Raw genomic sequence first — 12,355 nt, 5'->3', positions numbered from 1 at the left:
GTAGTAGAAAGAGAAACAGGCTTAGGATCAAGAGATGTTGGTCCTGTTTTGCCACTGTGTGACTTATAATGCAATTTTGAAAAAGCCGCTTTACCTCTCTAGAGTTTATCTTTCTTATATATAACGTGATAAGATTGATCTTTCCTATGCATAAATGGTAAGACTCATCTCAATATTAGTGTTCTAACTAAATAATTATGATGATCTAAAATACCTTGAAATATTCAAATAACTCAACCTCTAAGAAATTGTGGTTATGTTGCTTCCTTTAGGGCACTGGTGACCCAATAAATATTTATTTCCAAGTACAGTGGATCCTTATTGTACATGGATTCTATGTTTCTTTTAAGTTGCCTGCTCACTAATACTTACTTGTATGCCCAATATTAATACATGCATTGCCTTCATGGTTATTCATGGACATGCACAGTGTGGCAAAAATTTGTCACCCAATGTGTATGTTCCAAGCTGAGGTCAAATAAAGCAATGAGCTGCCTTACTGTTTAAGCTCTCATGCTGTAAATAAGTGTCCCTTTTGCAGTCTATTTAGTACCATGGTTTTTGCATTTTTGTACTTTTTGCTAGTGATTTTACAGTTTAAAATGGCCCCAAAGAATAATGCTAAAGTTCTATCTAATGCTTCTAAGCCTAAGTAGGCTGTGATGTGCCTTATGAAGAAAACACGTGTTAGATTAGCTTTGCTGAGGCATGAGGTATGATGCTGTTGCCATTTCAATGTAAATAAATGGAAAATATGTATTAAATAAGGTGTCTTTAGATGGAAACCCACACACAAAACAGTTATGTATTAACAGGTTACTATGTTATGACCAGAGACTAATAAGAACAGTATTTCCCCTAGTAGCATGCAATAAGTTCTTTCTAAAAATAATCCCTCTGAAGAAAATCTTTAGGAAACTTATAAGAGAATTTTATTTTCATACAATGTTTCAAGTGCTCACCAAGGTATTTGGTGTGACAATCACATTGTAAGGTACAGCTAAGTATTTAGGATTCCATCATGTCTTTTCTATTAAGAATACTCCTCTCTGCTATATCTAAACATTGTCATCATTTTCCAACTTATTTCCACTTCAGCAGTATCTGGGCAGTTCAAGATTTCATTTGATGTTATAACTGTCTTCAAAAACATGATTTTGCAGGGTCCCTCACTTCCTATCACCCAATAAAACACTTACTTCCTTTGAGTGCACATTCAGCCTGCTCAGTATTCTATCTCTGGGAATGAAATAGCATCATTTTGACAGAAGCATATCTGAACATCTTAATAGACTGGAGAAAATGCTTAGGAAATGGGATATAGATGTGGGAGCAATATAATTTCAAAGAATGCACTAGCTTTTCCAATAAAAAACTGAACACCTGTGATCTGTGGAAAATTTGATAAACAGATACAAGAGAAAGGGTGGGGAAAAAAAGGTTGCTCTTGATATTTCACTCCTTGCTAACAGCAGATTGCTAAAGTTACCACTTTCAAATTTTGCAGCTCTTGAAACTCTATTTCAAACTCACACAGGCAATGGGTTTTATATTATATTGCAACTATAAGTTAAATAGAAAGATATGCATCATATTTCACATAGTGTAATCTGTATGTGGTAGAAAAATGCATTGGGATATTAATTTGCCTTTTCTTGTCACTGCTGTAAATAATTTACAGTTCTGTGTCTTAGAAGATAGCAATGTTTTTGTTTTCCCTTTTCCCAGAAATGGGAAAATATGCAAGTGTACTCAAAAGATCAGTTGCAATCTGGACTTTTTTTTCAAAAATCGAGGCTCATAAGAGAATATGGAATTGGATGATCTGAGAGAAGAGATTTCAGGGTTGGGAAAGGTAGTGAATTAGCTTTTGGAGAAGGGTATTGAGAGAGTTTTTCCAGTGAATGGGAGAGTAGGAGTCTGGGAAGTTCACAAGCAATGGGGAAATGATGTGTTGCTCCATCTTCTACAACCAGGGAGTTGGCAGCTGCTATGGTTTGGATTTGTGTCCCTGCCGAATCTCAGGTTTAATTATAATCCCCATTGTTGAGGATGAGGGGGGCCTGGTGGGAGGTGACTGGATCATGGGGACAGACTTCCCCCTTGCAGTTCTTAGAATAGTGAGTGATTTCTCATGAAATCTGGTTGTTTAAAAGTGTAGCACCTCCCCCTTCTCTCTCTCCTTCCTGCTTTAGCCATACAGGATGTGTCTGTTTCCCCTTCACTTTCTACCATAATTGTAAGTTTCCTGAGGCCTCCCAAGCCATGCTTTCTGTATAGCCTGCAGAACCTTGAGCCAATTAAACCTCTTTTCTTTATAAATTACCCAGTTTCAGGTAGTTCTTTATAGCAATGTGATAACGGACTAATAAAGTGGGTCTCAGATACAAATGATAGCAAGATATACCTGTGGTGGTCAGGGACTAGAGACTTCAGCCCTTGGAATCAGCCAAAATCTAAATGCCCCTTTGATGGAGGCAGATAAAGGATAGGTAACAGTGGTGACTAGTATATACTGCAGACCCAAAGGCTATTCTTCAAATGCTCTTTAAGTACTGTGATTCTTTCAGGACCCTAGGTTTCCCATAAAAACATGAATTGCAATTTTATTTTTATCAGGTAGGGAAGGGTCCTACCTGATAGGTCATTGATATGATTTTTACAAGAAAAATAAAATTATGTTTCTTGTACTGTATCATAGACTAGATCTTGCACTGGATCACAGACATAGATAATAGCCATAGGTTGGCTCATGTAACCCTCATAACAACTCTAGGGTATAGGTACTATTAAACCCATTTTACAGATAATAAAAGTGAGGCACAGAAAGGTCAAATACCTTGCCTAATGTCACAGAGCATGGAGGTGGCAGAGCTGGTATTTGAACCCAAGCAGCTTGATCTGACACTGTACTCTGGACTACGCCACTATTCTGCCTATCCTGTCATGTTCATGTCAGGCCACATAACTCTTTAAAGTGGACTGCTACAAATAATTATTGTGCACGTGTCTTATCTTCCTTTAGCTTATTAAAGTCTGGCATGCTTCTTATTCTTTATATTTCCCAAAGTGCCTGATACTGACCCTGGAAAAACATCACTCACACGAATGTGTAAAAATCAAACTTGCTCACAAAACTGGTCTGAATATATATATATACACACACATATATATATACATATACATATATATACACACACACACATATATATACACATATATATGTGCAGACAATGACACACACACACGTATTTATATACGTATATAGGTATATATGTATATATAGTCTTTAAAACATAGATGGTCAGGACTGATCAGATTAAATGCAATAGATATGTATTTTAAATGCCTACATGCAATCACATATCAAAATACATTCTCACCAGAGAATGCATTAATATTTTTCAATATCTATTTTCTTCATTACTTCAGAATATATAATAAAAATGGTAATTAGATGGATTTTTTTAAACTGCAGGTAGTAAACTGGTTCTGGAATTTATTCTGAATGGTATTACAGAACTATTTTGAGCCAGGAATATATGACTTTTAAATGCAGTGGACTCTGTTGTGCACACCCAGATCCCTCTTCAGATCTGAAGAACTTATGCCCCCAGCTGCTGGAAACGCTGCCCACTGCCAACTGGTTTTTCAGCCCTTGGCAGAAATTAGTCTCAGCTAGAGAGAGAAAAAAAGAGAGAAAGACATCAAGCTAAGATGTGTCTGTTTCTTCAGAGGCAGCCTGCAACTGATGACAGGTCAATATGGGAATATAAAGGTCCACTTCTTTTTTTTTTCACAACTTGGGACTACTCTGGTGGGCCATCGTAACTTTCAAGCTCCCTGTGCAGAACAGTTGTGGCTTTCTTGGTATCAAAGCCCAACTTCTGCATCTGCCCAATCCCGCTTTTTTCCCTTTTCCTTCACAAGTGTTGATCCTGAGAGCGTTCCAAATAAAGTTCTTCCTGCCATTATTCATGTCAGCATCTGCTTCTTGTGGAAATCAAGCTGTGACATCTAATGCATCCAAATGCATGCTACATGCTAAACTGACATCACACTTGTTCCTCTGTAGGAGTGCTCCATACATTTTCTTCCAGTTTGTAGCACTTATGTGGCTCAACCTAATAGAAGCAGATAAGTCATGTCCAAAGATTCAAGCTGATCTTGCCCTGCTGTAATTTACAACATTAAAATGAGAAGATCCCTTTCTAGCTAATCATTAGATCCTCATATGATAGTATCCATGGATTGCAACTGTAGAAGCCAAAATTGGGTGCTGATAAGGTGTCAGGTGCTGTGCCAAATGCTTTGCATGTATTATTTTACTTAAGCCTCATAATGACTGTATGAGGTAAATACTATTTTTATTTCATTTTACAGTGATGCTTAAGGTAGTAGTTAAATAACTTTCTAAAGGTTACAGTATATGACATGGCATTCTGTCTACAGCCTCTTAATACTACTATATTGCCTCACGTATATACATAATGACAAAAGAGCTATAAAGAATTCAGTAATGCATTTAAATTACTTTCTATTTTATTCACCATAAAATAGCACCTGAATTCATTTGAAATATAGTAATTCAATAAGTGTTATTTTTATTCAGCCAGCAGACAATTTTTGGAGGGCATATGCAGTTGCAAACTTCTTTCAAAAACTCTGTACCTCTCAGAGTCCTCTACTCCCGCATCAATAGTTAGTGACCCTTGCCCTCAACAGTTTATATATCCCTCCCATTCGCTGCTCCTGGTGCTTAATGTTACACATTCTCCCTTTGTATACCTAAAAATATACATATAAAATAGAAAAAAAGCAAAAAAAAAAAAGGCAAGAAAGAAAAAAGTTCAAAAACGGCAAATATTATTACACTGAAAAATAGTAGCCCACAGAAGGAATTAGAAAATTTTGGTACAGTGTGTGCAGATTCAAAACTTACTACCATTATTGCTCATTGACAGACATTTTGTGGAAAGAAGGTGAGTATTCCAAATCTTGAGGCTTTCACTGATATCTCTAATTTGACAAAAAGTAGACTAAAGGATCGTAGGAATGTAGAAAATAACAGGCTAGGCAAATTCTTAAGAGTAAATGCCATGCTGGATGATGAGTGAGCAAGAGCAAGAACAGAATTTTCCAAAGTTACATTTTGATGTGAATGAATTGACTGAAGGCTTGGGGTATTCTACCAGAAAAATAGGATATACCTTCAACCAAGTGAAATAAAATCATAGTACAGGATATTTGAGAACATATCAGAAGAAAAAGCAAATAATGAATGTTTTAGTTTCTTGTCAAAGCAAACTGCAATATAAGGAACTAATAAGTTGTTACCCTTCTCTTTCCATGCTTGTACTCTAAGGTTAAAAAAAATCAAAGAAAAAAGAAAGAGAGAGAATGGAAGAAAGAAAAAAAGGGAGGGAGGGAGGGAAAAATGAAGGAAAAGAAATCACTTTGGTGCAATAGCCCGGCTAGTCAGGAGTGCAGGGGACATGCGGGTGGTGGGAAGAACAGTCTTTGAGTTGACTAGAAGAGGATCAAAGCTAATCTATCTATATTATATTAGAGCAAACAGAAGATCTTGGCAGAGCTACCCATGGCAAGCACAAATAAATGAAAATGAACACAACTGAATTAATATAAATTTTATATTGTAACAAAACGAAGAACCAAGTCTGGAAGAAAGAATAATTCAAGTGAAATAAGAATATTCTCTTTGAATGTACTAAGCTATCAAAGAACACAATAAAAAACACACATAATAAAAGAGCTCAAAAACGAAATTATTAACAATATTCAATTAAAAGAAAAATTACAGAGCCAATAAATGAATTATAAACACCAAACAACTTACTATTAAAGAGGAAAGATTTGAGTTAATAATATGCAGAGAAAATTGGAGAAGAGAACAAAATGGTTAGAAGATACTATACAGGTAAGATAGAAAAAGAAAAATCATTAGGAAATCTGTGTTTCTCAGAGAACCTAACAAGTAGGATAAAAGGCATACTCAAAGTTAAAAGGTCCAGTGTGGTCAGGGAAATCCAAAAAAAATGATCAGCATAAGATATATTCTGATTAAATTTTTCAGCATCTAAAAGTAAAAAAGATTACCTCAAATATACAAGCAGGATTTTAAAAAAACACATAAAATATATCAATCAACAAAATCAAGCCACATTTACTCCACAGCAATATTCAATGCCAGAGACAATAAATTCAAATGTTCAGAGCTGTGACCCAAAGGTAATTATCAAGTGAGGTAATCATTCAAGTATAGAAGTTTCTGGCAGAAATTTTTAATCATGAGTAAACACAAGGTATAAAGTACTCAAGAGTTGTTCTTGGGAAAAAGAAACTCTAGAACTATAATTTTTGAGTTTGGTAAACTAAAATATGAGTAGGAAATATCTAATAAAACTATTAATGAAACAGGAACAGTTGAGAAAAGTATATAAAGTCCAAAGGGAAATAAAAATGACTCAAGTATTTCATATCCAGACTCATATTTCTTGGAGTAGAAAAACAACTCACAAATATCCTTAGACATTAAGAAGCAAATAAAGGAATTCAATGTCTCTGAACTTTCATAAAATGTCTTTCAATGCAATGCAATAAAAGGCAGCAAACCAAGAACTGAATCAAAATAAAGAATCCAGAAATGGAGAAACATAGTAAGGTACTGGAAGTAAGCAGTGGGTCCATGTATTAGTCTGTTCTCACATTGCTATAAAGAACTACCTGAGAATGGGTAATTTATAAAGAAAAGTGATTTAATTGACTCACAGTTCCACAGGCTGTACAGGAAGCATGGCTGGGGAGGCCTCAGGAAATTTACAATCATGGCTGAAGGTGAAGGAGAAGCAGGAAATGTCTTACATGGACAGAACAAGAGAATGAGAGATCAGAGGGAGGTGCTACACACTTTTAAACAACCAGATCTCATGAGAACTCACTATCACAAGAACAACAAGAGGGAAATCCACCCCCATGGTACAGTCACCTCCTACCAGGTCCCTCCTCCTACATTGCGGATTACAATTCGATATGAGATTTGGGCGGAAACACAAATCCAAACCATATAAATCTACTTCAAGATAAAAATAAACCTAAACAACTGTGGAACTATGGCTGTTCTACAGAAATTAAGAGTTCAAACTCTGGTAACAGATTGGAATGGGTTTAAAATGTGGCTCCATTGCTTATTAAATGTATGTTGGAAAATTACTCAACCACTTGGTATCTCAGTTCTCTTATCTGTAAGATGGGAAAATAATACTTGCCTGAAAGGATCCTGGTGAATATTAAATTACATGATAAATATAAAAAGCCTGAACAAGCCAAGAAATATAATATGTCGTAAGCCAAAAATGAGTATGGGCCAGCTCTCAGATTAAAGAAAAAGAAGTGGCTGGGTGCGGTGGCTCTCGCCTGTAATCCCAGCACTTTGGGAGGCCTAGACAGGTGGATAACCTGAGGTCAGGAGTTCGAGACCAGCCTGGCCAACATGGTGAAACCCTGTTTCTACTTAAAAAATACAAAATTAGCTGGGCATGGTGGCGTGTGCCTGTAGTCCCAGCTACCCGGGAGGCTGAGGCAGGAGAATCGCTGGAACCTAGGAGGCAGAGGTTGCAGTGAGCTGAGATGGCACCACTGCACTCCAGCCTGGGCTAAAAAGTGAGACTGTCTCAAAAAAAAAAAAAAAAAAAAGAAAAAGAAAAAAAACAAGAAAAAGAAGGAAGGAAAGAACAAAGAAATTTAAAAAAAGAAGGGAGGGAGAAAGGAAGGCAGGCAGGCAGCCTTAGAGTAATGTTTGGAATCTGCAGATTTCAATAAATGTCATCCATTATGTTTTTATATAAAATAATGTAAATATTACTAATTTTGACAGAACAAACATGCTAATATAAATAATCAATATAAGAAAGTAAGGGAAAATGGAGGAAGGAGAAATGTAAATACAAATTTTTCCTACTCTTCATAGCATGCAGGAATTTGGTACTAGTTAAACTTGAAGTCTTAAATTCAAAAAAATGATTTGCCACATCTTATTTTTCACAATATTTTACTTACCTTCAGAACAATCTATTCATAACAAATATATATATTTGTTTTATATATATGTCTGTGTATATATGTATATACATACATACATATATTTATGTGTGTGTATATATACACATGTTACACATATATAAATATATGTATATATACACATATGTTACACTTATATAAATATATGTATATACATACACATATGTAAATATAAACATATTTACATATATGTTTTCAGAAGACATGATTATTGGATGCTTAACTGTTTATTTTGAGTTTGTTTTATAATAAAATTAATTCAATACATTTCATTTGAAATAGAATATATTTCTGGATGCCATTTTATAAAAATCATTTTCGTTCATTTATCTACCCATTCATTTTTTATCTGTAGACAAAAATATGTATCTGCTATTATGCGCACCTAATAGTGATGGTGTTTATCTTTGGGTGGTTAGATTTTTGTTTTCTCCTGTATTGCTTGAAGTTTTCTTAAAAATAGTAATTGTGTATCATTTTTATACAAATAATAAAGCTTTTTTATGGAGAATGTTTTTTAAAAGACCCACTACATGAAAAAAAAAGGTATTTATTCAGTTTGCTATAGTAAAGGAGTCAGCCACCATCAGTTGTATTTTGGCAGAGATTCAAAGGCAGGCAAGAGTAACAAGAAAGCTGTATAGTGGAATAGAGGGAAGACTTTAGGTGCGTCCTGATTAGGAGCTGTTATCATGAACAGCCCCTAATCCTAATCTCTTATCCTGATGAAGGTAGCATAACTAGAAGTGGGACTTCCTATGTAATTGCTTAGGGGGTACATATTTGGCTTTCTCTAGCTGGTCCTAAATTTGAAACAGGGACTAAAATTAGGTAAACTGCTGGTTAGTTATCATAGGAGTTACTATTTGGCTTTCAGGTCTGGTTGTTAGAGACAGTGGTCTGACTTCTTATAAGTCTGACTTGTAGAGAGTAGGCAGGCTTCCTGGGCTGGTTACTATAGATAATGGGTTGGTTTCCTGGGCTGGGTGCTCATATTGTGGGTCAGAGTTCCATTTTTTTATGTTTGGCCATTGTCTGTTTGTATATTTTTTTCTCTCACTTAAAACAAAAGATAAAAATTACGACAAATCAAATTATAAATTATGTGAAATATTCTTAAACTATTCTTGAGGTATTCTTGAGGAGCTTCAGAGATTGGCACAGTGATGGGAGGACCAATTAGTTCAAACTCACTATTTTCTTTTCCATTATATATGGGTGTGTGTATATATATATATATATTTATACACCCATTATATACACATATACATATACCCATATATATACACATATACATACATGTGTGTGGGTGTATATATACACACACACACACACAAACATATACACACATACACATATATATACACATACACACACACACACAGGGCTCTTTCTAAGCTTTTGGGCCCTTCCTACAACTATGATTAAGAAAACACTTTGATACAAAAGTTGGAGAACACTTAATAATGTCTTGTTCATCTGACTTATTCCTAGAAAACATTGCAATTTGATATAGGTATCAATACCATATGAAGTACAGTGAGATGGCTCCGTACTTGTTGTGTGACTTGGGACAGTTGACTAAACCTCATTTATTTTCTTCATCTTAAAATGGGAAAAATAATAAATAAACAATGTTAACACCTGCTTTTTAAGAATAAAGAGCTAATCTCAGAAACAAATTTAAGCATTTTAACCTGAAAACACTGTCCAAGGAAATATTAGTAAATATATTTTTAATTTAATATATATGATTTGATTTCTAATTTGAATAGCTTTGTTGTTATACAAAAAATAAGTGATCTGCTCTCAATACTCTGGCTATGCTTATGCTTATTTTAATCTATATTATATTTGATTTGATCATGATGGGACTATTTCTATTTTCATTGAAAAGCACAAATTAAAATAGCTTTGATTCTTATCAAAACTGGATGCTGATTTTATGTAAAAACAGTTTTTCTTCTAAGTGACTTATTTCTCCTATTTTCTTTAACTTCAGATATCATTTCATGCCCATACTACAACTCATCAAATTTATTTATTTATTTCAGCAACAGAGTTACATTCTAGAGTTAATTTATCTTCAGCATCTATAAGTAATCCCAGAAATATATAAAAGTTGGAACCAGTTATAAATATTTTATTTCTTTCTACATAAACTATAACCCAATCAGTCAGAAAGTTTGTGGGTTGTAGTGGTTAATACATAGAGTTTAGGGTTAAAGAGGCCTAAAGTCTGATTTTGCTCTTAATTCTTTTGTATGACCTTGGAGCTGTTCCCTATTTAACTGATATTTGTCTCAGATTTTTAAATCTTAAAATGGAGGATAATAATACCCTTTGCTTGGCTAATGTCATTAGAGGTGTCTAGTCTAACTAACAAATGCTATACAGTTTCCTCTGTAATTACATGATGTAGTTGCTTTGAGAAAAAGGTTACTGTGTCTCCCCCATCAGTTAAGATCATCAGTCACACTTGATTAATTCAGTGCATTTTAATACACTCAGCAGCTGATATATTTACAAAGGCAGCACCTACATACCAAGGGTTTGTGCTGCATTGGGCAATAGTAAAACACATCAGTCAGTAGGCTGTCAATAGTTGAAGATGTTTTTATCCAATCAAATGTCTCTTATTACCACACAGGGGATTGGATTCTAAAAATCTAAGAACATTCATTTGTCTGTTTAATGCTTCTAAACCTAGAATTAGATTAAAATCATTTTTGTTTTAAAAATCACCATACCTGATTATGAATGATTTTATTTCCTTTGTTATATGATTCTCTATTCCAAACATTATGCAATAAACATATTTACTTTTATTATTAAAATAGTATCATAGGAAAAAATGGAAAATGTCACTACATTGAGTATTATGACACAAAACTCTTGTATTTAGATTGCTACTCTCCACAAAACAGAGCCTCATTTTACAATGACAGACCCTTTTATCCTGAGATAGGAAAGGGGGAAATAGCTAGACAGAAGTAATTGCCACAAAATGGTCTTAAGAATCAGAGTCGCAGACAGACATGGTGGCTTACGCCTGTAATCCCAGCACTTTGGGAGGCCGAGGTGGGTGGATCACCTAAGGCTGGGAGTTCAAGATCAGCCTAGCCAACATGGAGAAACTCCATCTCTACTAAAAATACAAAATTAGCTGGGCATGGTGGCGCATGCCTGTAATCCCAGCTACTCGGGAGTCTGAGGCAGGAGAATTGCTTGAACCCAGGAGGCAGAGGTTGTGGTGAGCCGAGATCATACCATTGCACTCCAGCCTGGGCAACAAGAGTGAAACTCTGTCTCAAAAGAAAAAAAAAAAAGAATCAGAGTTGTAAACAATGACTTAAGCCAGGTAAAGTTGTCCATGAGGCAAAATATTACATATAAAGTCACTTTATTTTTCTTTATTATAAATGAATTCATTTATTCTGTTCTTTTTATACCTTCCTATTTGGCTAGTTTTTGTAATGAGTATATTACAAAATTAGTTGATTGCCATTCATTAATCAAGATAAAATTCATTGTCAATCTATGTTGCTTACCAAGAGCCCCATTAGCCACTGCCGTGATCCAGTTTCAATTTCTAAAAATTGGCTGACCTTGACACTGTAGGGTGTCTGCTTAGTTTAAAAAACTCCCTTTCTTTTAGAATGTCTACTCTCACTTGTCCAACCTCCTTCTTGATAGGTGATTGGAACAAGGGTCAAATATCCTGTCTTGGAATTTGATATTGATTCACAGAAAGCCACATAGTTTGTTCTTTTTTTTTTTTTTTGAGACGGAGTCCCGCTCTGTCGCCCAGGCTGGAGTGCAGTGGCGCCATCTCGGCTCACTGCAAGCTCCGCCTCCCGGGTTCACGCCATTCTCCTGCCTCAGCCTCTCCGAGTAGCTGGGACTACAGGCGCTCGCCACCACGCCCGGCTAATTTTTTGTATTTTTGGTAGAGACGGGGTTTCACCGTGGTCTCGATCTCCTGACCTCGTGATCCGCCCGCCTCGGCCTCCCAAAGTGCTGGGATTACAAGCGTGAGCCACCGCGCCTGGCCATACATAGTTTGTTCTTGTGACTAGAGCTGAGATGGTATAAACTCGGGGTCAGTGGGATGGCATACTCCACTTTGAAATTATGTGGGAAGCAGGGAGGAAGACTGAGAGAGAGAGAGAGAGAGAAAGAGAGAGGTTGAAGGCTGAGCATACTGTTCTCTGGGTTCTTGATTCTTTGGCAGTCCCTGAAGCCTGCTTCTTCTGGG

The sequence above is a fragment of the Hylobates moloch genome, unplaced genomic scaffold (assembly GCF_009828535.3).
Source record: "Hylobates moloch isolate HMO894 unplaced genomic scaffold, HMol_V3 SCAFFOLD_11, whole genome shotgun sequence".
Classification (NCBI taxonomy): domain Eukaryota; kingdom Metazoa; phylum Chordata; class Mammalia; order Primates; family Hylobatidae; genus Hylobates; species Hylobates moloch.
The sequence above is the reverse complement of the archived record's forward strand: the minus strand, read 5'-3'. Positions refer to the sequence as shown.